This window comes from Pipistrellus kuhlii, unplaced genomic scaffold (assembly GCF_014108245.1).
Source record: "Pipistrellus kuhlii isolate mPipKuh1 unplaced genomic scaffold, mPipKuh1.p scaffold_m20_p_3, whole genome shotgun sequence".
In the NCBI taxonomy this organism is placed as follows: Eukaryota; Metazoa; Chordata; class Mammalia; order Chiroptera; family Vespertilionidae; genus Pipistrellus; species Pipistrellus kuhlii.
The window spans coordinates 72,214,949-72,238,495 of NW_023425529.1; the positions used below are offsets into that span (position 1 = coordinate 72,214,949).

At 35.0% G+C, this 23,547-nt stretch overlaps 1 protein-coding gene across 1 annotated transcript in view; it reads right to left on the reverse strand.

Moving 5' to 3' along the window:
- Nucleotides 1-23,547, reverse strand: part of MGAT4C (MGAT4 family member C) — a 641,457-nt gene that overhangs the window by 368,459 nt on the left and 249,451 nt on the right. Inside the window, exon 2 of the mRNA XM_045588310.1 lies at nt 12,650-12,760. The gene's annotated coding sequence lies outside the window, so the exon portion shown is untranslated. The remainder of the gene's footprint in view (nt 1-12,649; nt 12,761-23,547) is intronic.

Below are 23,547 nucleotides of genomic sequence, written 5' to 3' on the forward strand. Positions count from 1 at the left end.
TTTTGTTGTGCAGTGTAGGGAGAAAGGTGGACAGTGGGCCGAAAGTAAGCTTGAATAAAATGAGCTCTTTGAGCACAGTTACAAGAATAATTAGAAAATCATCTGTGTTTTATGAGCCTTCTTTTGCAACCTCTCTTTGCTGTACTGCTTACTTGAATGCAAATTATTCATAACTTCATTGCACTAGTTTATGAATGTTTTAAGACTGCAAAAATGTTTTCTATATGTGTCAAAATGTTATATGTTTTTCCTGTGCTATATAGTCAGGGTGAAGTGAATAAAATAATATTAAATATAAAATCTTCTGAAAGCTTTAAAGTAATATTATTATAACTACCACTTAACCTGAAATAAAAGAGTTTAAGCAGAATGTTAATATTATTTTAGTCTATAAATATTCTAGTTAAAGAAGAAATTGTCTTTGGGAAGTTTAAGAAAACATATGGCAACTGTATTTGTTTTATTTCTACCAACAAAAATAGTATTTTATATAATGTAATAACCAAGAATTTAGCTATTCACTAGTATATCTTTCTCTGTTGAATACATGTGAATTGATATAGGCATATATATATATTCATAAATCTGTGCATGTCTGTATGTATAGGAGTATGTTATAATGAAATTACATTTTAATGTAAATACAAGTTCAATAACTCTGCAAGTGCCTTCCAATAGAAGAGAATGTGAAAACCAGAAAAATACAAATTGTGGTGTGTTTAAATATGCATCCCTATTATATTGAAAATTATTAGCATTATTCTTTTCACTCTTGATAAAAGGAAATTCCAAGTGAGAATCTTCCCATTGTAAATATGTGTCTATTTAGGCTCATAAACCATACAAGGTAGATATGTAGAAAAAAAAGAGTCAAAGATGTAGGTAAAATAAATATAAAAATAAAGGAATCTAAGTTTTTTGAATATAGATTTTCTATTATACTTTTACTAAAATTATATGGAAATTAAAGTTATTTAGATGATCAAATCATGAAAATTTACTTGAATATTTATGTTTGCATGTCAGAAATAAAATATTAAAATGAGTTTTTTTGTTTTGTTTTTTTGAGAACTTAGAATTCTTGGTTAATTGATATGTAGTAAAACAAAACATATAAAAGAAAAAAATAAGTCTTAGGAACAGTGGGTTCAAGTCAGAATAATCTCTGTTCCAGAACCATGTCTTCTATGTATTAACATAATTAACCCCTTATTTGTTATCTAAGACAGGGGACTATTATTATTATACTTTTTATGATTGTTAGGAAGTTTAACCATTCTCTTAAGATCCTCATTCACCTTTTTCTCCAGCAACCACTGGAAGTATACTATGATTTTTCCAGATCATTACAACTTCTCTTTTGTTGTATATCATATTCTCTCTCTCTCTTTTTCAAATTTATCTTTATTGTTGAAAGTATTACAGATGCCCCCATCTTTCCCCCTCGACCCTCTCCACCTCATACCCACCCCTCCCAGGCCTTCACCATAAGCTTATCTTTGTCCATGGTCTATGCATATCTATAACAATCTATAATAATAAAAGCATAATATGATAATTAGACCAGACAGCCAAACAACTTTCTGGACATCATTCCAGACGTCCTTCCGGATAAAGCTGCCATGGTAGGGGCTGAGGCAGAGGCAGTTAGGGGAGATCAGGCAGGCAGGCGAGAAGTTAGGGGCAATTAGGCAGGCAGACAGAGTGGTTAGGGGTGATCAGGCATGCAGGCAAGCAGTTAGGAGCCAGTGGTCCCAGATTGCAAGAGAGATAACTGAGGGGTCCCAGATTCTGAGAGGATGCAGGCTGAGCTGAGGTTCTCCCCCAATTTGCATGAATTTTATCCACCAGGCTTCTAGTTCTAGATAATAAAAGCCTAATATGCTAAGTGTCTGGTCGTCTGTTCAACCAGCCAAAGCAATAATATATTAATGATATGCTAAGGCCACTCAACTGCTCACTAAGAGGTGCACTATGATGGGACAGACAGTTGACCAATCGACCAGTAGCACTGACCACCAGGTGGCAGACTCTGTGACTAGTAGGTTAGCTTGCTTCTGGGGTCTGGCAGTGTTCTCTTTTTAGCTTGTGTAAAACTCAGCACTTTTGTTTTGATATGTAGATTTTGGGGCTATAGTTTTGTTGTTATACTCAATGATTAGTGTTCAAGCTTATTTTTTCTCCAATTGACTTACCAAATTTGACAGTCAGACTGAGAAATGAGTGTGGGTTCTAGGCAATGTCTGCTCAGTCTTTTACAACATGGAAAACTATTGATTCAGAGTTAGTATGACTGAGCAAGATCATCATTATCATCATTACAAAACTTATATAGAGCTTAACTACTTATGCCAGGTACTATTCTAAGAACATATGTATTGAATATCTTAATTATTTCAACAACTCAATGAAATAGATAACATTATTTTATCCATTTTATACATGATGAGTCTGAGGCACACACAGGTAAGATAGCTTACTCATTGCCACACAACCATTAAATGATAGAACTTGAATTCAAGCTCAGACAGCAATGCAGTGGCTCCAGATCTCTCTGTCTATATATTACACTATGCAAACTTTCATGATTTAGGAAAAATGAGAAATACACTGGTGGAATATTTTTAAAGCTGTTGTACATATTATAACCTGATTTGATGATGTGGATCCTGACAAAGGCAAATTGTAGATAGCACTGAATCCATTCTTTGAAACCTTCTGCTCCAATATCTAGACCAGTGGTTCTCAACCTTTCTAATGCTGCAACCTTTTAATACAGTTCCTCATGTTGTGGTGACCCCCAACCATAAAATTATTTTTTTTGCTATTTCATAACTATAATTTTGCTACTGTTATGAATGGTAATGTAAATATATGTGTTTTCTGATGGTCTTAGGCGACCCTGCTAGTGACCCACAGGTTGAGAATCGCTGCTGTAGAGCCTAAGACCATCAGAAAACACAGATATTTACATTACCATTCGTAACAATAGCAAAATTATAGTTATGAAGTAGCAATGAAAATAATTTTAAAGTTGGGGTTCACCACAACATGAGGAACTGTATTAAAGGATCATGACATTAGAAAGGTTGAGAACCAATGATCTAGACTGTCTGGCACCAACCATCAAAGAGATGAGGCCTTTCCCAATAGGAATATTGAAGTATTGATACATTTAACTTTACTAATACCTAAGGGTTTTTCAAAGTGATTGGATGAGTATTAAACTGCATCTGTATTCAAAGTTTCCTTCTGATTACAGGGGGAATTTACAAATGACTTTCTGTCTCTGAATAATTTAAAATGTGTAAATAAAATTAGTAATAGTAATAATCTACACCTATATCACAGCAATATACTCTATCCCATGGTGTAATCATAATTTTTTATATCAATAAATTTTAAATATCTTAAAACCTTTTAGTCTTTCCTTAGTAGAAGCAATATATATAAATGCAAAACACATATTTAAATAACTAATAGTTTTATTTTAAACCTATATGCTCTGTATTAGAGGGACACCATGTATGCTACTCATTCACATAAGCAATGCATGTGGTCCATCATAGACAGTTACTTAATTTTCTATACCAATGTCCTTGGAAAATTACTGTATGTTTTTATCTCAAGAAAATAGAGAATCTTATATTGCCTTTTCCTCACCATTTAGATGAAAGTCTGCTGTCTTAGTATTTGTTATTGAGAAGAGTAGAAGAGGAAATATCATAATATATCATAATTGTAAAATTGTAGTAATTACAATTTATTCATCATTTCTAAGGAACCAGGCACCATTTTAAAAAATACGTAATCTTAGTTAATTTTCACATCTACAATAATAAAAGCATAATATGCTAATTAGATTGGACATTCTTCCTTTTGGACAAAGCCACAGAAGTTGGGAGGCAAAGCAGAGGCAGCTACAGCAGCGGCGGAGGGCCAAGGCCCTTGCATGAATTTCATGCATCAGGCTTTTAGTATTAGGTATGAAAATCATTTTTAGGGTTAATAAGTATTATTGACCATCTACAGATAAGGACACAAAATTGCTTGTCAGGCAACTTGTTCAGGATTATTCAGCTAGCGTATGGCCAAAATGGTTCTGGAACTAAGCCTCTCTCCTTAATTCATATTTCCTATATTGCTAAAGGACACACATGTACAGTTGTAAGTTACAAAGAGAAACTCACCTAAGTATGCTTCACTATCTTACATCATTGTCCTATTCAAGTACCCATGCCTTATTTTTTTTGAACAGCATTATTGAGGTACAATTGATATGCAAACACTTCACATATGTAATGGGCCCATTCCTTATCAATGTCAGCTGGAAGGGGCAGAAGGCATTGGGGGAAAAAGGCAATCACAGCTTTTGTACATACTCGAAGTATTGCTCTATGTATTTCTATTAAAGAAAAGGGTTGTTTCTTAAGGAGGGACCAACTTCTGATGCTCACATTCTACATTTCTTCATGGAAATATTTGGACCACAGATGGTCATGTACTTCCTACTTATAGTCATGACTGTGACAACTCACTTGCTGGAGACAGGGAGTGATATATACACTGAGTGGCCAGATTATTATGATCTCTGAATGTATAATAATCTGGCCACTAAATATATATGTATATATATTTGAGGCCTGGCACATGAATTTGTGCATGTGTGGGGTCCAGTCAGCCTGGCCAGAGGGAGGGGACATGGGCAGTTGGCCGGCCTGCCTGCTGGTTGAACTCCTGGTCTAGGGGACAATTTGCATATTACATAAGATATACACTGAGTAGTCAGATTATTATGCTTTCAGAGATTATAATATTCTGGCTACTCTGTGTATATTATTATAGTTATAGATATTTTATCGCATTATGACATATTTTCTGTTTTGCACTTTCTATCCCTTCAAAGGGAAAAGTTTCTAATATTATAGAACCTGTACTTGGCCAATGGAGGCATTCTTTTTGATAATATTATTTAATTTTTCGTCTCTCAGTTCTCTCTCTCTCTCTCTCTCTTTCTCTCTCTCTCATATACACACACAAACACACACACACTTGCACATGTGCAGACCTTTCCACAAATTCTAAAAATAAAACTTTTAAAACCTTAGTAGTCATATTTTTATTGTTCAATAATAAAAAATTATGTCCCACTTACATGAGTGAATGTAAAATATATGATAGCCATACTTTCTAAAATATCACAAAAATTTACCTTTTCACTTACATAGAATATTTAAAACATAATCATAATAAAAGCATATTATGCAAATCAACTGAATGTTCAAACAATGGAACAACCATTAGGATGACAATGCTATGACACCCACTGGTGCCACACCCGTCTAAATGGGTACAATGCAATTGGTCAAGGGCCTGGCCATTGCCCTATGATTGCCCTTCAGAGGGAGGCCCAGGCCAACAACTGGCAAGTTGCAGCATGTGGGTGGGGACTCACTCTTTGGGGCAATCCATTGCAGAGCCCCAGCCTGATGGGCAGGGCCTACCTCTTTGGGGTGATCCATCATAGGGCTCCTGCACTGTGAAAGAGCAAAGGCCAGGCTGAGGAACCTACCCCGCCACCCACCGAGTGCACAAATTTTGTGCACTGAGTCTCTAATATAATATAAAATGGCTATCTCAATTATTTTATATCAGATGATAGAAATAGAAAAGTGTGCATTATATGTAATGAATGACATAATTTTTAATTTATATAATCTTATTTAATCCTATAAAATGGAAGTTACTATTTCTATGTTAGAGATAAAGAAATGCAGTTATACAAAGTTTAGGTTAATTCTTAAATTCTATAACTGGTGAATAATGAAATTAGGATTTGAACTAAGACTGTCTGATTTTAATGTACTTATTTTTAACTATGAATTACAGAGTGCAGGGCTGGGAGCATTAAAAAATATTCTCTGAAGAGCAGGTTTGAATTCCATCTCTGGCTCATTCACAAAAGTGTGCTGGAAAATCCTGTTAGTATAATATAGTGGGGGGAAAAAGCATCAAAATGTATACTAATTTTTTCTTTGGAATATTTTTATTTACCATTTAATCTAATCTGAGCAACAGTAATGTTTATTTAGTCATCCATATTTCAGGGTATGAAATCAGTGACTTTTTATCTAAAGTATATCTAATAGCTCAGTGGTTGAAAGTCAACCTATGAACCAAGAGGTCAGGGTTCAATTCCTGGTCAAGCTAAATGCCCTGGTTGTAGGCTTAATCCGTAGTGTGTGGCATGCAGGATTCTTTTTCATCATTGATGTTTCTATAGCTCTCTCCCTCACCCTTAATTATAATATATATAATTAAGGTATATCTAATCTGAGATTATCTATTATCTATCTATAATCTATGTATAAATCTATTTATAGAAAGATATGCCACTAAATAATTGGTACATTTTATTTCAAAAGTTAAAAAGTAGCAGACAGCCGAAACCGGTTTGGCTCAGTGGTAGAGCGTCGGTCTGCGGACTGAAGGGTCCTGGGTTCGATCCCGGTCAGAGGCATGTACATTGGTTGCAGGCACGTCCCCGGTAGGGGGTGTGCATGAGGCAGCTGGTCGATGTTTCTCTCTCATCGACATTTCTAGCTCTCTATCTCTCTCCCTTCCTCTCTGTAAAAAATCAATAAAATATATATTTTTTAAAAGTAGCAGACAACAATAAAGTAAATTAAAAAAAAAACATATTTGACATACAATATTTTTCTCATATAATCAATAGAACAGATGATTTAACTCATGACCAGGCTAAGTTTAGTATTTTAAAAAAAAAATCTATTATAGAAAACTAAATAGTACATAGAAATTAAAAACCTATATGCAACTATCTAGCTTTTTTAAGATGTAATTCATTTTGTACTAACTTTTGTTGGTTATCTCCAACCCTAACTCTTACCTTTATGTGTGGTTTTCAGGTCATACTTGTTTGAAGAAATTGCCTGATGAACTTAGTATTCAACAGAATTCAAGACTTAACTATCAACTTGAAAGAAAAAGTCTTAATTCCTTTGCTAATAAATTCCAAATATGTACAAACATAATCTCTTTGTCTTTCCATATAGTTTCACTTGAGATTCTATTAACATTTGAACCACTATACAAAGTCTTTGTGATACTATAAGACCTTGTACAGTATCAATATTTGGCATAATTTGTGAGGAAATAATTATTCTTCATATTTTTTTCATTTTAATAAGTGGAGATCCAGTAAGTTTTAATATCTTTATCAAAATTACAAGAACAGTCAGAGTGAAAGACGTGACCTAGTATAAAAGCGGGCTTCCCATCTCTATCCCTAAGATCCTCTGACTCAGGCAGCATCCTTTCTGTCTTTATTTACTTCAGTGTCCAAAGTGACTCTCAGCAGGACCTCCAGTTTCAGCTTTTACAGAGTGCTGCCTACAGCCTGACCTCCAGTTGTCCTTTTGAATGCTTCTTTCCTACATTTATTTTGTCATGGAAACACTTCATCTCTCTTGCATACCAGTGTTACATGGGTTTCAAACTGTATTCCATGGAGTTTAGGATTCTACTTGGATTCTACTACAATCACATTTACAAAAATCTGTTTTTTTTAATGTGATCATCACCCCTAAACATTTATGAATATGCATTTCATCCTAAGTGTCAAATATTTATAAAATGTTCTCATCCAAAACAACCAATTAAGAAATCCAAAATTATTTATGCCAATACTATTTAGGTATTTGGGGAGAAACACACACACACTCACACACACACACATATACATGCACAACAGAGGAATGCCTCTTTTCTAAAGTTGCTTTCACCCAGGCAACTTCAAACTGCATGCATTGTAAAAATAATATCCCATACACCAGTGCCACTTCATTTCATCTTATAGACTTCAGGGTGTCACTGTCCGATTTTTATAGAGGCTCTGACACCATTCATTTTTATTCTATAGCAGATTCTCTTTATCTCATAGCTAGCATTTCCATTCTCTGATACAAAACTCCCTCAAGGTCTTTTATAAATATAAAAGCCTTCCTTGTTTCTATCCAAAAACACTTTGAACATATTTTCCAAAGCTATTTGCTTAAAGCTTTGCATTTTAACTTAGCACCAATGTATAAATATATAATAATGTCTTTGTTTAAGCAGAATATATTTAGATGATAATTTTGGAATTTAGACAACTTGAAAGCAAATCTTGACAAATCTGTACTTTATATATTCTCCAATGAAATGTCAGTGAGTGTGTATATTTGATGAGTTTTATTTTGTAATCAATAAATTGGTTACGTAGAGATAAAAGTTAATATTTAAAATAGCTTATTTCCTCTACCCTCTATAATGTATAATAATATAAACTAGAACTCTTAATCTAAATTTAAGCAAAATAAGTAAAAAGAAGGTAAATAAGAAGACAAAAATCACAGTATGAAAACCTTTATGTTTAAGAAACATAAATAAATTGGTTATATCGATATATTAGAACTAGAAGCCCGGTGCACAGAATTTGTGCACGGGTATGGTCCCTAGGTCTGGCCAGCGATCAGAGTCGATCGGGGTCTTCCAACTGCTAGCTGGGGCCTTCCTCCAGCTGCCCACCTGGGTCTCCCTTCCCCTGTTGCCAGCTGCTGGCCAGGGCCTTTCTTCATTCTATACCACCCCCTGATGGTCAGTGCATGTCATAGTGAGGGGTCAAACTCCTGGTCTTCTGGTCAAACTCCCAAGGGGACAATTTGCAAATTAGGCTTTTATAAATAAAGATAAATATCACTTTGCTGGGGGCGGGGAAAGAAAAAGGCTTAGATTAATTCTGTTAAAAATTATATAAAATCAAGTATTCAACTCTTTGCATGCATGGGCTATCTTACAAATTATTCTGTCATTTAAAACTGTATTAACTTTTCTAAAGGGTAGTTTCTCAATTAATTTTTATTCTCTAATTAACATCTAGGAGGAAAAATATATTCCATATACAGAGATATGTGTTTATGAGAAAATAATAAATCTTTGGAAATATATTGTTTTTTACCTCAAAAGTTTACCAACATAAATTCAAAATGGCTTGTTAAAAGAAAAATCACAAAATGACACTATCAATCCAGAGTTGTTGACCAAAGTTAGGAAAGTCCTATTTACCAGATCAAAAAATACTTCTCCAAATAAAACAAAACATATATTGAATTAGATTGATATAACTACATATGTAATTCTTATAAAATAAAATTTTTAATTTTCTTATACTTTGTACTTCAAAAGCACTTTAGATGTAAAGGAAACCCTGGAAAATATTTATAGCATATGTGTATAAACAGTTTTTTCACTGCACATGTGATTATTACAGGAATGAAAAATTAATTTCATTCTGGCCAACATATTCATATTGACCTCTGATTTTTTTCACCTAAGGACTTTGGTTTATTATAGCCATTTTTTTTATTTTTGATGGTATTACAGATACACCTTACTCCTTCTCCCTTTTGTCCTCATCTACCCAGCCCCAACATAGGGGCTTCACCACACTATTCTCCAACATAGGGGCTTCACCACACTATTCACCACACTATTCTCTGGAAGGAAAAACTTTTGCCAAAGATATATCATTTTACATTTTAGTCCTTTCATACAAAAACTAGAGGCCTAGCGCACAATTAAATCGTGCTTGTGTAGGGTTCCCTGGGCCTACCCTGCCATCAAGGTCATATCCATCGCCCTGTGATGCCTCGCATGCTCCATGGATACTGCTGGCACCCTGTGAGGCTCCTAGCTCGTGCCCTTCCCCTGTGCACCCTCGCCCCTCCCTCCTCAGTGGGAGCACCTCTGTTTGCCACTTGGGGACCTGCACCATGCTCCCCACCCCTGCCTGCTGGGTGCCCATTCCCCACGCCCTCTTAGCCATGCAGCCCCCTCCACCAGTCCTGAGTGAGCCCCTCCTCACCATGCGAGCCACGAGTCCCAGCCCACAACAGGTGCCCCATGCACCTCCTGATGGTTTGGTTACTATGCCGTCCATGCCGTGTCTTCACCTTGCAAGCCATGAGCCCAACCCCTGCCGCGCCAGCCCCGCAAACCCTGTGTGAGCCCGCCTCACTGAACCAGCCACAAGTCCGGGCCCAAGAGAGGTGCTCCCCGCACCTCCTGGTTACGGGTGACCGGTTGTTTGGTCGTGACACCATTATGGCTTCAGGACCTCAGGCCTTTTATGGTATAAATAAAGTGAGAAGATTGCTCCATGGTGTAATATAAACATTTTGTCCTGGGTGAGCATGAGGTTTCTGGGAAGATATCTCAATATAAAGGGGCCTTTACTCTGAGCCATACAGAACAGCTAGAACCTGGACACGAGACAATAGGAAAAGCAGTGTTCTTAGCACAGATAGGAAAAAACAAATAAATAAAAAAAGGCTTGAAAGTAAAAACGTGTGAGATATCCCACTGTGTCACATTCACTGTGGGTAGGAGATGTCCTATTTGCTCTTTTTTTCTACCTTCTCAAATTGTGTGTGTGTGTGTGTGTGTGTGTGTGTGTGTTTGTGTGCGCACGCTTGTGTATAACTGTATGTGTGGAAACACTCATAGTTTTTACAAGGTAAAAATGAATATATATACAGGATGGAGCAAAAGTGGATTTACAATTGTGATTATGCATCACACAGTTTATTCTTGTATTATTAATTATTGTATCATTTTCCATATGAATAACTGTAAATCTACTTTAGCCTCACCTTGTGTGCCTGAGCACATGTGTGTGTGTGTGTGTGCATATGTTTTATTCATCTGAGATTCACTTCAAAATTTTGAAAGTTAGAACCTAAGGAAATTGGAGCATTTTGCTATTGTTGCCTGCTGTATGTGCCTAAGGGCAACACACACTTTTTAAGAGAGCAGAAACTACATAATATCAACTTTTAAAAACATTTTTTCTTACCTCACCTTTAGACCAGAATCTTTTTTAGCGTTGGGCTGTCTTTATGGTTATTTCAGTGCGCTGTTCATAGTTGAAACTTTAAAATGTGTTGTATTAATGCACATATAATTTAAAGAAGGGTTAAAGGAAAAATATTCCATTTTACAATTTTTCAGCCTCATGAATAACAAGGTAGAGTGATTTTAAAATCTAACAAAATATTCTTATTACATTTATTTTTGTTCTGACTTCCTGACCCTGTAAAATACTCTTATCTATATGTCCTTAGCCAAAAATCTCAATATAAATTATTTATTTTCAAAAGTATTTGTTAAACCATCATTAAATCTGTACAGATATCATACAGTTTATCTCTTTTGTTAGTGACATACTTCCTCTTCTTGAAAATAATTAGCAAGGTCGATAGTCAGTAAACATTACTGAAATGGATATGAATCATTAGTAACCTGTCAAATCATTAGTGACCTATCAAATCATTAATGACTTATCAAACTGTCATTGCAAGTTGCTTATATCTTTGAAGCTGGGAGTACTTTTCTGGAGTAATTCCCTAAACATATTTATGTTCAAGTCTCATGGAGAGAATGATAAAGATAAAGAGAGATAGATAGAGATAGAGATAGATAGAGATAGAAATAGAGATAGAGATAGAGATAGAGATAGAGATAGAGATGATAGATAGAGATAGAGATAGAGATAGAGATAGAGATAGATAGAGAGTGAACATAAATATTTAATCACCCAGGTGACTGAGCTACTGAAAAAAGAAATCTAATGACAAGTTTGCTTTAAAAAATAGCTTTAGCTTTAAGTGAAGCTGATTAGTTGCAAAGTATTTTGATATTTACATCACTGATTTCTGAACAAATGCTTATGAAGAAAATGAAGTTACATAAATGCAAACTAAAAATGATGTTTCTATAAGAATTGCAGTACAGTAATATGTAATTCTGCCATTACTTAAAATTAATTTTATACAGTCAAATATTTGTATATATTCATACATGTGTATAAATATTTTCTTGCTATTTTAGACATGCATAAATTTAGGTAGCTTGTATAACAGGTAGATATTTTTGTGGTAATATTGAATATTGAAGCACATTACAGGTTGAAGAAATTTATGCAAAAAACAAAATCTCATATTTTGAATATGTATGTCCTGTTACATTACATAAAGCTAAAGTGACAAAAGCCATATGCAGACAAACACACAGAATTATTATTTCCAGATTGTCTCTTTACCAATGTTTAGAATAAAAAAGAGTTTAGAGTAGTCAAAAATGTCTACAAGTAAACCCAATGGCAAAAATAGGTGGGGTTCTTGAAGCTTTATAGAGATAAGCTACTGGGCATTGGTCAGGGGAAAACTTAAACATATGGACTCACTCTCAGCCATAGATCAGAGTACTGACTTTTTCCTTGTGTCCTGACCAGGAATTCTAAGTGTAAAATATAAAATAACACCACATTTCATTCAACAGAAGTGTAGTTTCAAACTCCCCTACCTCCCATACAGATTTAATATGTGCAATATGACTTACTGCTTCACTTTTATTTTTCTATATAACACACACCCAAAAGAATTGTTTAAAAAATAGTTCAAAAGAAAAGAAAACAGTTTATAACTTGTAACATAGAACAGCTTCTCTGGTCTCTGACCACATTATGGTTTAAAAGGATTTTTTAAAATCAAACTCTCACCATTGCAAAGAAAAAGAAAGCTTTGCTTACCAGAGAGGAATAAAGCTTCAACCTTGTTCTAATGTTTTCTGCAGTTCTTGTTTAAAAAGGGAAAACCAAAGCAGCTTTGTGCATACAACTGATCTGGCTGATCTCCAGTCCCTGCACACAAAAAAACACAGTATAATTGGCTCTCAAAAAAGTGTTGTAAACATTCATCATGATGGCCCTTGCATGTTTAATCTAGTCACTGTTACCCTAGTACACTTTTCCAAACAGACCAGTTTTACATTTCTACTTTCATTGCTTACTGTTTGCTTGGTTTTTCTATTTAATGCTGAAATTAATATTGTTAAAAAATATTTGTGAGTTCCAGCTCTACTCCTATGTTTAGTTCTTGGGTTCTGAATGTGTGATTCAAGAAAAACAACAAAAAACAACAACAAAAGCATTTTAAGTCAAGACAACATTGATAAATACATTTACTTGACACCTGTATATCTTTATTTTAAAATTTAACAACATTAATTCCATTACTTATAGGCTAATAATTATCTCGATTAGGTCTCTTTTATTCACTATTTGATAAAAGTCAAGTGAACATTGCACATATCTGTGCAGAAGCCACATCAATAATGCCTACACATACCCTAGAGTCTGAGACCAACTGTGCCGGATTTCTTAGTCTCGTTAAATATTCCACTGTTCCCTTGCCCAAACCTTCAAAAGGGTTCAAACACAATCACATCTTTTAATTTTTATGGGAGCAATGAAAGGGTCACATAGGCTGGGCTTTTTTCTTATTTTTAAACATTCAATTTTTATGGGAGCAGTAACTGATTTTAACTATGAGTGGCATATTCCTGTTACCAAGAACACTAGATCAAAAAATAAGCCTCAGTGAAAAAGAGTCTCAAATTGTATAACTTCTTATAATGATCTGAGCAGTACATCGATCTTAGAACTATGTGTAATCTTTGCCTGTTCCCCATGTGTATAAAGCCTGATGAGTAGCTATAAGCAGTGATACTGTTTGGAAATATTAAATGCATGGACGTTTGTGTGTGTGTGTATATATGTGTGTGTGTGTGTGTGTGTGTGTGTGTGTGTGTGTGTGTGTGTTTCATTTTTAATGATATTTATTTTTTCATTATACAAGTTAAAAGTATAATAAAATAATTTATGACTATATAAATTATGGGTCTATAAATCTTGAATATTGCAAATCATGAAAACTTATGAGATATATCTCCTGGAAGAAGTACGAATTTAAATATTCAACAAAGTATAAAACTTCTCTATACTACTGAACCCTTTAAAAAATATTTTAATTACATTAAAATAACCTAGAACCACCTGGCTGGCATAGCTTAGTGGTTGAGTATCAACCTATGAACCAGAAAGTCAGGGTTTGATTCTTGTAAGGGCACATGTCCTGGAAGTGGCCTAGATCCCCAGTGTGGGATGTGCAGGAGGCAGCCAATCAATGATTCTCTTTCATTATTGATGTTTCTATCCCTCCCTCTCCTTTCTTCTCAGGAATCAATGCAAATGTTTTTTTAAAAAACAACCTAAAGCCTTGAATACTGAACATGCCAAGTTTATTTGTGGATCTCAGTCCCATTTAAAGATTTTGATTGTATTTGAGAATACTATGGATATATATATATATATATATATATATATATATATATATATATATATATATATATATATATATATATATATATTAGGGGCCCCGAATTCGTGCACTAGGGAGAGGTCTCTCAGTCCAGCCTGCCCCCTCTCACATACTGGGAGCCCTCACGGGATGTCCTATGGATGGCTTAAGCCCATTCCCCATTCAGGGTGGACCTAAGCTGGAGTCTGGCCTCCCTTTGCTTGAGGTGACCAGGCTGATCAGGAAAAAATATCAGCCCAATCACTCCACTGCTGTAGCCACTGCCAGTCACCACAGCCTTCAAGGTATTTTCATCAACATGGACTCCAGTCCCTTTACCATGAAAAAATGACAACTTTCTTTAAACATTTTCAAGATGTGTCTTTTATAGGATATGACATTTCTTAAAAAAAAGAAAAGAAATATATATATATATATATATATATATATATATATATATATATATATATAATTGATTTTTTACAGAAGAAGGGAGAGGAATAGGGAGTTAGAAACATCAATGAGATAGAAACATTGATTAGCTGCCTCCTGCACACTCTCTACTGGGGATGTGCTGGTAACCAAGGTACATGCCCTTGACCAGAATCGAACCTGGGACCCTTGAGTCCGCAGGCCGATGCTCTATTCTATGAGCCAAACCATTAGGGCAGATATGACATTTCTTTCTTTATTTTCCTTTTTATCGTCACCTGAGAATACGTTTCCATTGATATTTTCCCCTTTCCTCCAATCCCAAGTTCAGCCCCTTCCCAGGCCAAAAGCCTCCGCCCCAGGTTTTAGGCTTGGGAAGGAGTTCCCCACCCGCAGAGCCAATCACAGGCTCAGCCCCTTCCCAAGTCTAAAGCCTGCATTCCAGGTTTTAGGCTTGGGAAGGGGACCCCCACCCCTCTGATCTCATGCTGATTCCCCTCATTCAGTCAGTTACTCCTGCACTGAATCATTCTCATCAGTTAAAATTTTTGCTTTAATAAGTCCCTATTTAAAACAATAAAATTTCCCATCACCTCATTTTTCCTATTGTCACCATATTTCTTCATTGGAAAGTATCAAAAGTTTTACTTTCTCACCTTCCAATTCCTTCTCAATTAGCACTTACAGAGCCTCCATACCCATCAAGCCATTAAAATATATCTCATCTTCCCTTATCTCCCAGTAGCGTCTGAACTCAAATGAGTAATTTCTTTCTGTAACATTTTCTCTTGGCGTTAATGTTGTCACATTCTTATGATGTTTCCCATAACTTGTAAGCCTTTCAGTCTGGGGTTCATTTGCTGGCCCCTCCTCCTGTGCCTGAATAATATGTTTGAAATATTCCTTGACATGTCCTCAAGTCCTTTCTCTTATCAATGGACACTTTCCCTTTAGCTATTCTCAATTAGGTCCATGGTTTTGTACATTATTGATACCTTTTTGACTACCAAATGAACATCTGCAACCTGACCTCTGGTGTGTCTCTGTCTGTTTACTGATCTCAATTCTTGACTCTCCAAAAGGTATTTTAAAATGCAAACATGACCAAAAGAGAACAATTGATTCTGCCAGGTCCTCACAAATCTCACCTTTATTCAGTCTGCTATTTTTTTTTTTTTTAGTAAAATTCATCAATTGTCTGAGCTAAACACACACAAACACACACACACACAAACACACAATTTTAATTTATTTTTTTAGTTTTGTGTTAAAATGCATAACAAAATTTATCATGTCAACCATTTCTAATTGTACAGTTATTTAGTGTAAGTATATTCACATTATTGTGCAATTATCTCCAGAATATATTCATCTTGCAAAACTGAAAATCTATACCAGCTATATAACTCCCTTATAACAGTGAACTGTTGATGTGTTCATTGATATAGATGAATCTCTATGGAATTATGCTAAACAAATGAGTATGTACTGTATGATTTCATTCAAACAAAATTCTAAAAATGCAAACTAATTTGTAGTGACAGAAAATAGATCAGTTGCCACCTGAAGACTAGAAAAGAGAGGTAGTAGAACTGGGATTGGAATATCAAGGGTCATAAGAAAACTTTTGTGAATAAAAGGTAAGTTCATTATCTTGATTGTCTTGATGGCTTTACGAGTGTATACATATGTCAAATATAATAAAGCTGCACACTTTAAATATGCATAATTCAATTTATATAAAATATGCTGTAGTAACATTTATAATAAAAATTAAATTTACTGTTAAAATTAATAAGATAATAACAATCTAATATATAATGGCAAAAATATTTGTACAGGCACTTCACAAAGGAGGATATTCAAGTAGACAATACCACATGAGTGCTCACTCTTATTTCTCATCAGAAAAATATATGCTCATTATATTGAGTAAAATGTATAAAACATTTTTTTCCCAGATTTTGGGAGAATGTATAGCAAGTGGAATGCATATACTGCTTAAAGGTTGGCAAATTGGCACATGCACTTTGAAGAACTGACATTACCTACTAAATTTGAAAATGTACTTACTCTATGACCCAACAACTACACTCCTTATTTTGTATTAAAAAAGTACATGCATATGCCATCAAAAAGTGGGTGTTAGATTATTTACATGAGTTCTCTTTGCAATAGCCCAAACTAAAAGTTATCTAAATGTCTAAGCAGTAAAATGAATAAATATGTTTTGAAATATTTACATAATACAGTACATCAGTGAAAATTGATATATAGTCATACACAATGACATGGGTTAATGTCTTAAGGAGAGTGTTGAAAAAGATGTAACACATAAAGAGTATATCCTATATGATTCAATTTATGTTGGCTTCAAAAATGATCAAAACTAATTTACAGCAATCAATGTAAATTTTCTGACTAGAGAGAGGTACAAAATAATTTTTTGAAAATAGATAATATTTTTCTATTAATTAAATTAACTTAATTAAAGAAATATGCTTACTCTAAAAAGTCACTGAGTTATTAACTTATGAATTTGCACTTTTCTGAATATATATGCCTCAATCAAACTTTTTACCTAAAAGTACAAAAATAATGATATCATTGTGATATATATTCTTTAGGGCAGAATTTAAAATGTTTGTGACAATGTATGGCTAAGACAATAGTTCATCTGTCTTGTTAATGAAAACAAATCACACAGATAAAGGTAAAATGCTCCAGCAGCAAAGGAGCTTTTGAATATAATAATTACTTATACAGGAAGGTTTGTCCAGATGACATTTTCAAGGTAAATAACGCTTTTGTTTTCTCAAAAAACTATGCCATTATAGCCAGATGTTATTTGTATTCATTCTGGAGATTCTGACTTAGAAAAATCAACTTGCCTTTTTTTTTTTTGCATGCAAATTTATGAAAACATGTCTTAAAAGAAAAATAATAAAGTAATATATTATTATTAATATTTTCTTATTGCTTTTACAGTCACATTACTATTATGAATTCTAAGTACAGTTTTCTATATCATCTACTATTCATATATGATTCAAATAAACTGCCATCAGGATTTAGCATTAATCAGATAACACGTTATTCTAACATGTATAACATATATATGATCAGTAGTGACAGAAAATGTGGATATCATAGTGATACAGAAACAGTTAAATTCATGTAAATATATGCAACTTGAATATTGTTGCTATGCCTCTTTTGCCTCATATATGAAATGGAGATGTTAATATTCAACTCCGTGATTGATTGTGAGGAGACATTAAGGTAATGTGAAGTGCCTAGAATAGACATTTACACATTGTAAATGAAAGCATTGCACTTGAACATACAAAAATATATTATGCACTAATAACAAGATGACTTGTTTGACCGTGTGTCTTTCTCTCTCTCTCTCTCTCTCTCTCTCTCTCTCTATATATATATATATATATATATATATATATATATATGTATGTATTAGAGAATGTTGCACAATATTCATGCAAGAATAGGCCTTCCTTTCCCCTGGCTTTGCTTCTGGCCTCACAGGAGCTGCCAAGTCCCCACTCTTAGGCCACCTGGGAGCTGCCAAGTTCTCGCTCCTGTAGCTCCCTCCCCTTCCCTTCCTCCCTCTCCTGGCAGGCATCCTGCCCCAGCCAGTAGCTCCACACCTACATATGCAAATTAACATTCCATCTTTGTTGGGTTCATTTGCATACTAACTGCTGATTGGCTGTGGGTGTAATGGATATACTATCAATTTACATGTTTGTCTATTATTAGATAAGACTAGAGGTCTGCTGCATGAAATTAGTGCATGGGGGGTGAGTCCCTTAGTCCAGTTTTCATCCTCTGCCAATTTGAGAACCCTCAGGGGATGTCTTAAGCCACAGTCTGGCTTCTGTCTGCAGGAGGCAACCAAGATGATTAGGGGAAGGTGCTGCCCCCATCACCCTCCTGCTGCTGCCTCTGTTGGCTGTTTCAGCCGCCAAGGTGTTTTCATCAACATGGATTCCAGTCCCTTCACCACAAAAAAAATGACAATGTTCTTTAGACATTTTCAAGATGTGTCTTTCATAGATTATGACATTTCTTTCTTTTATTTTTTTTTATCCTCACCTGAGGATCTGTTTCCATTGATTTTTAGAGATTGTGGAAGAGGGAGGAAGAGATAGAGAGAAACACTAATGTGAGAAGGACACTTTGATGGCTTTATACTATTATTAGTGTGACAGGCAGGTTTTTAAAATGGCCCCCAATATTCTTGAATCTGATGTGACATGCTAAACTATCCCCTTCCATAGAATGTGTGCAATTCTGTGACTATGGTGGAAATTGTTTCCCATGATTATGTTATAAATCAGATGACTTTGAGTTAACCAAAAGGGAGCTTATCCTGGTTGGCCTGGTTTAATCAGATGATCCTTTAATGTGTAGTGTAGAGACTCCCTCCTGGTTATCTGGAGAAAGCAAATAACCATGTTATAAACTGCCTATGGAAGGAGCATCAGGGAACTTCTCATTTTTTAGAACATTCTCTGGCCAATAGCTGGCAAGAAGGGGAGGACCTCATTTATAGAGTCTTAAGGGAATAAAATATGCCAATCATCAGTTATGTTCTAAAAAGATCAGCCCCCCACCCCTAGATCAGAATCACACCTTGATACCATTATGTCAGTCTGGCAACAGCTGAGCATAGATTCATCTATCTATCATCTATCTATCATCTATCTATCTACTTACCTACCTACCTATCATCCATATCATATGGTTCTTGCATCTGAGTAAATCTAGTTTGAGTTAAAGAGAAGCATCCAATACGTTACCCATAGAAATGAAACTTCTTTCTTTGTTCTTCCCCTCAACTATCTTCCAAGGATAGAAATAAAACTAAGATTTAGAGAGATTAATAATTTATCTAAAAAAGAAACACATAACATCAAATATTGTATTATTATAAAGAGTCTATTATTTCTATTTTAAAATGTTTATTCCTTATATTTAAGGTTTTAAGATATATTTATTTAGTGAGATATTGGCATTATGCTGATTTTAAAGACCTGCACTTCAAGTTCTTCAATCCTAGAAACATCTTGAGTGATAAAGCACCTGGGTTTTTATGAAATACACCTGGTCTCTAAATAATTGAAACTATTGGATAAGAGTCACAGCAGATGACTAGAAAAAAAAATCTGTCCCATTTTATTTTGAGTCTATGTTAACTAACTCAATTAATGACATTTAGGTTATGATTGTGGAAAATGAAAAAAAGCAAAAATATACCAACAGTGTAGTAGGTAGTGAAATTGTTATGTTTATAACTAAAGAATATACCTTACAAATACAACATTTACACTTAATAATTAGCAGTTCTGATAAAATTTCTATGGCCTTATTCTGAACTATTTTTTTTTTCATTTTGACCACAAAAAGATTTTAATTAGTTAATAAGGTTGTATGTAATTCAGCTCCATATTCTTTTTTTGTATTCTTTATTGCTTAAAGTATTACATAAGTCTCCTTTTATCCCCCATTGACCTCTTTCCAACTGCTTCCACCTCCCAGCACATGCCCTCACACCCCCCACCGCCATCAGAGTCCATTGGTTATGCTCCTATGCATGCATACAAGTCCTTTGGTTGATCTCTTACCCTCTCACCCTCCACCTTACCTCATAGGTTTGACAATCTTTTCAATGCTTCTATGATTCTGTTCTATTTTTGTTCATCAGATTATGTTGTTCAATATTCAACAAAATAGTGACATCATGTAATATTTCTTTTTCTCTGACTGGCTTATTTTGCTTAGCATAATGCTATCCAGTTCCATCTGTTGCAAATGGTATGAGTTCCTTCTTTGTTACAGCAGTATAATATTCCTCGTGTAGATGTACCATAGTTTTCTAATCCACTCATCTGCTGATGGGTGCTTATGCTGTTTCCAAATCTTTGCTATGGTAAATTGTGCTGCTATGAAAATAGGGGTGCATATATATTTTCTTTTTGGTGTTTCTGATTTCTTGGGATATATTCCTAGAAGTGGGGTTACTGGATCAAATGGAAGCTCAATTTAATGTTTTGAGGAAGGCCATACTGTTCTTCACAGTGGCTACACCAGTTTTCATTCCCACCAGCAGTTCATGAGGGTTCCTTTTTCTCCGAATCCTTGCCAGCACTTATCACTTATTGGTTTGTTGAGGATAGTCATTTTGACAGGGGTGAGATGGTACCTCATTGTTGTTTTGATTTGCATCTCTCAGATGATTAGTGACTTTGAGCATGTTTTCATATGTCTCTTGGCCTTCTGTATGTCCTCTTTCTAAAAGTGTCTATTTAGGTGCTTTGCCCATTTTTTGATTGGATGTTTATTTTCCTTTTGTTAAGTTGTATGAGTTCCCTATAAATTTTGGAGATTAAACCCTTATCAGAGATAACATTGGCAAATACCTTCTCTCATGCAGTGCAATTTCTTGTTGTTTTATTGATGGTTTCTTTTGCTGTGCAGAAGCTTTTTATTTTGAAGTAGTCCCATTTGTTTATTTTCTCTCTAGTTTCCATTGCCATAGGTGCTATATTGGTAAGGATGATACTAAGACAGATGTCTGTTATTTTGCTGCATATGGCCTCTTCTAAGATTTTTATGGTTTCCCATCTTATATTTAAGTCCTTTATCCCTTTTGAACTTTTGTGTATTGGTGATCTAGTTTCAGTTTTTTGCATGTATTTGTCAAATTTTATCAAAACCATTTATTAAAGCGACTTCTTGACTCCATTGTACGTTCTGGCCTCTTTTGTCAAATTTTAATTTGGGTGGGGTTGATTTCTGTATTCTCTGTTCTGTTCCGTTGGTCTATATGCCTGTTCTTGCGCCAGTACCAGGCAATTTTGAGAACAGTGGCTTTGTAGTATAGCTTAGTATCTGGTATTGTGATCCCTCCAACTTGCTCTTCTCTCTCAAGATGGCTGCAGCTATTCAGTCTTTTTTATTCCAGATTAATTTTGGAGAATTTGTTCTAGGTCTTTGAAGTATGCCTTTGGTATTTTATTGGGGAAGGCATTAAATCTATAGATTGCTTTGGGTAGTATGGACATTTTAATGATGTTGATTCTACCAATCCATGAACATGATATATTCTTCCATTTGTTCATGTCTTCCTCTATCTCTTTTTTCAGCATTCTGTAATTTCTGAGTACAGTTCCTTTACATTCTTGGTTAAATTTATTTTTAGGTGTCTAATTTTTGTTGTTGTTATTGCCATGGTAAATGGGATTGTTTTCTTTAGATTCTCTTTCTGTGAGTTCATTATCCTCTAAAATAAAACCTAATATACTAAGTATCCAGTCATCTGGTCGTCCATTCAACCAATCAGAGCGTAATATGCTGATGATATTCTAAGACTGCTCAAGTGCTCTTTGTGATGTGCACTGACCACCAGGGGGTAGAGGCTCCAACTTGTAGGGTAGCTTACTGCTGGGGTCTGGCCAATTGGGACTGAGGGAGACAGATCAGAGACACCCTGGATCACTCCTACAGTCCCTTCCAAGGTTAGCCAACCTCCTACATCTCTCCCTGACCCTGATCATGCATCAGTGAAGTCTCTTGATGTATCCTGTGTGCTCTCTCAATCCAGGGTCTCTCTGGGGATGATGGAGAGGCATTTTTGATCCAACCCCTCAGGCCAGGCCCAGGGACCTCACTGGTGCATAAATTCATACACCGGGCCTCTAGTTGGTATATAAAAATGCTATAGATTTGTGGGAATTCATTTTGTATTCTGCTACATTGCTGAACAAATTTATTGATTCTAACAATTTTTTTATGGAGTCTTTAGGGTTTTCAATGTACAATATGTCATCTGAAATAATGACAATTTTACTTCTTTTCTGATTTAGATGTCTTTCTTTCTTTTTTTTTATAATATATTTTATTGATTTTGGGAGAGAGATAGAGAGTTAGAAACATCGATGAGAGAGAGTCATCAATCAGCTGCCTCTTGCACATCCCCTACTGGGGATATGCCTGCAACCAAGGTACATGCCCTTGACCAGAACTGAACCCGGCACCTTTCAGTCCCCAAGCCAAAGCTCTATCCATTGAGCCAAACTGGTTTCGGCTGGATGCCTTTATTTCTTCTTTTTGTCTGATTGTTAGAGCTAGCACGTCCAGTAAGTATTACTACCGTGTTTCCCTGAAAATAAGACATCCTCAGAAAATAAGACCTACTTACTGGTTTCCTTATGAGTGAAATATAAGGCATTCCCCCAAAAATAAGCACCCCCATCCCCAGGCTCTGTCTCAGAATGCTATTGCTAAACATGAGAGATTTGGTCCACTGATTCTGAAAGAAATGGAGTCACAAGAAATTCACCAGTGTAATTCAGGAATTGAATTGTTATGATGATGTTCCAGAAGATGATGACACAATTGTCATTGAATAAATGAGTAAATTCTTGTTACTGTAGGATTCACAGTTTGTCTGGTTTGTGTTGACTACTACCATACTACCGTACTGTATACAGGTAATAAATTTCCTTTATTTTCATTTAACAATAAATGTGTACCATATTCTTCTTCATGGAAAAATAAGACATCCTCTGAAAATAAGACCTAGTGCATCTTTGGGAGCAAAAATTAATATAAGACACTGTCTTATTTTCAGGGAAACAGAGTAGTATATCAAAAAGGAGTGTTAAAGTGAGCATCCCTGTCTTACTCCTGTTTTTAGGGGAAATTGTTTTAGTTTTTGCCCATTGAGTATGATGTTGGCTATATGTTTGTCATATAAAGCTTTTATTATGTTGAGATATACCCACTATACCCACTTTGCTGAAAGTTTTTATCAGGGAAGGGTGTTGGATTT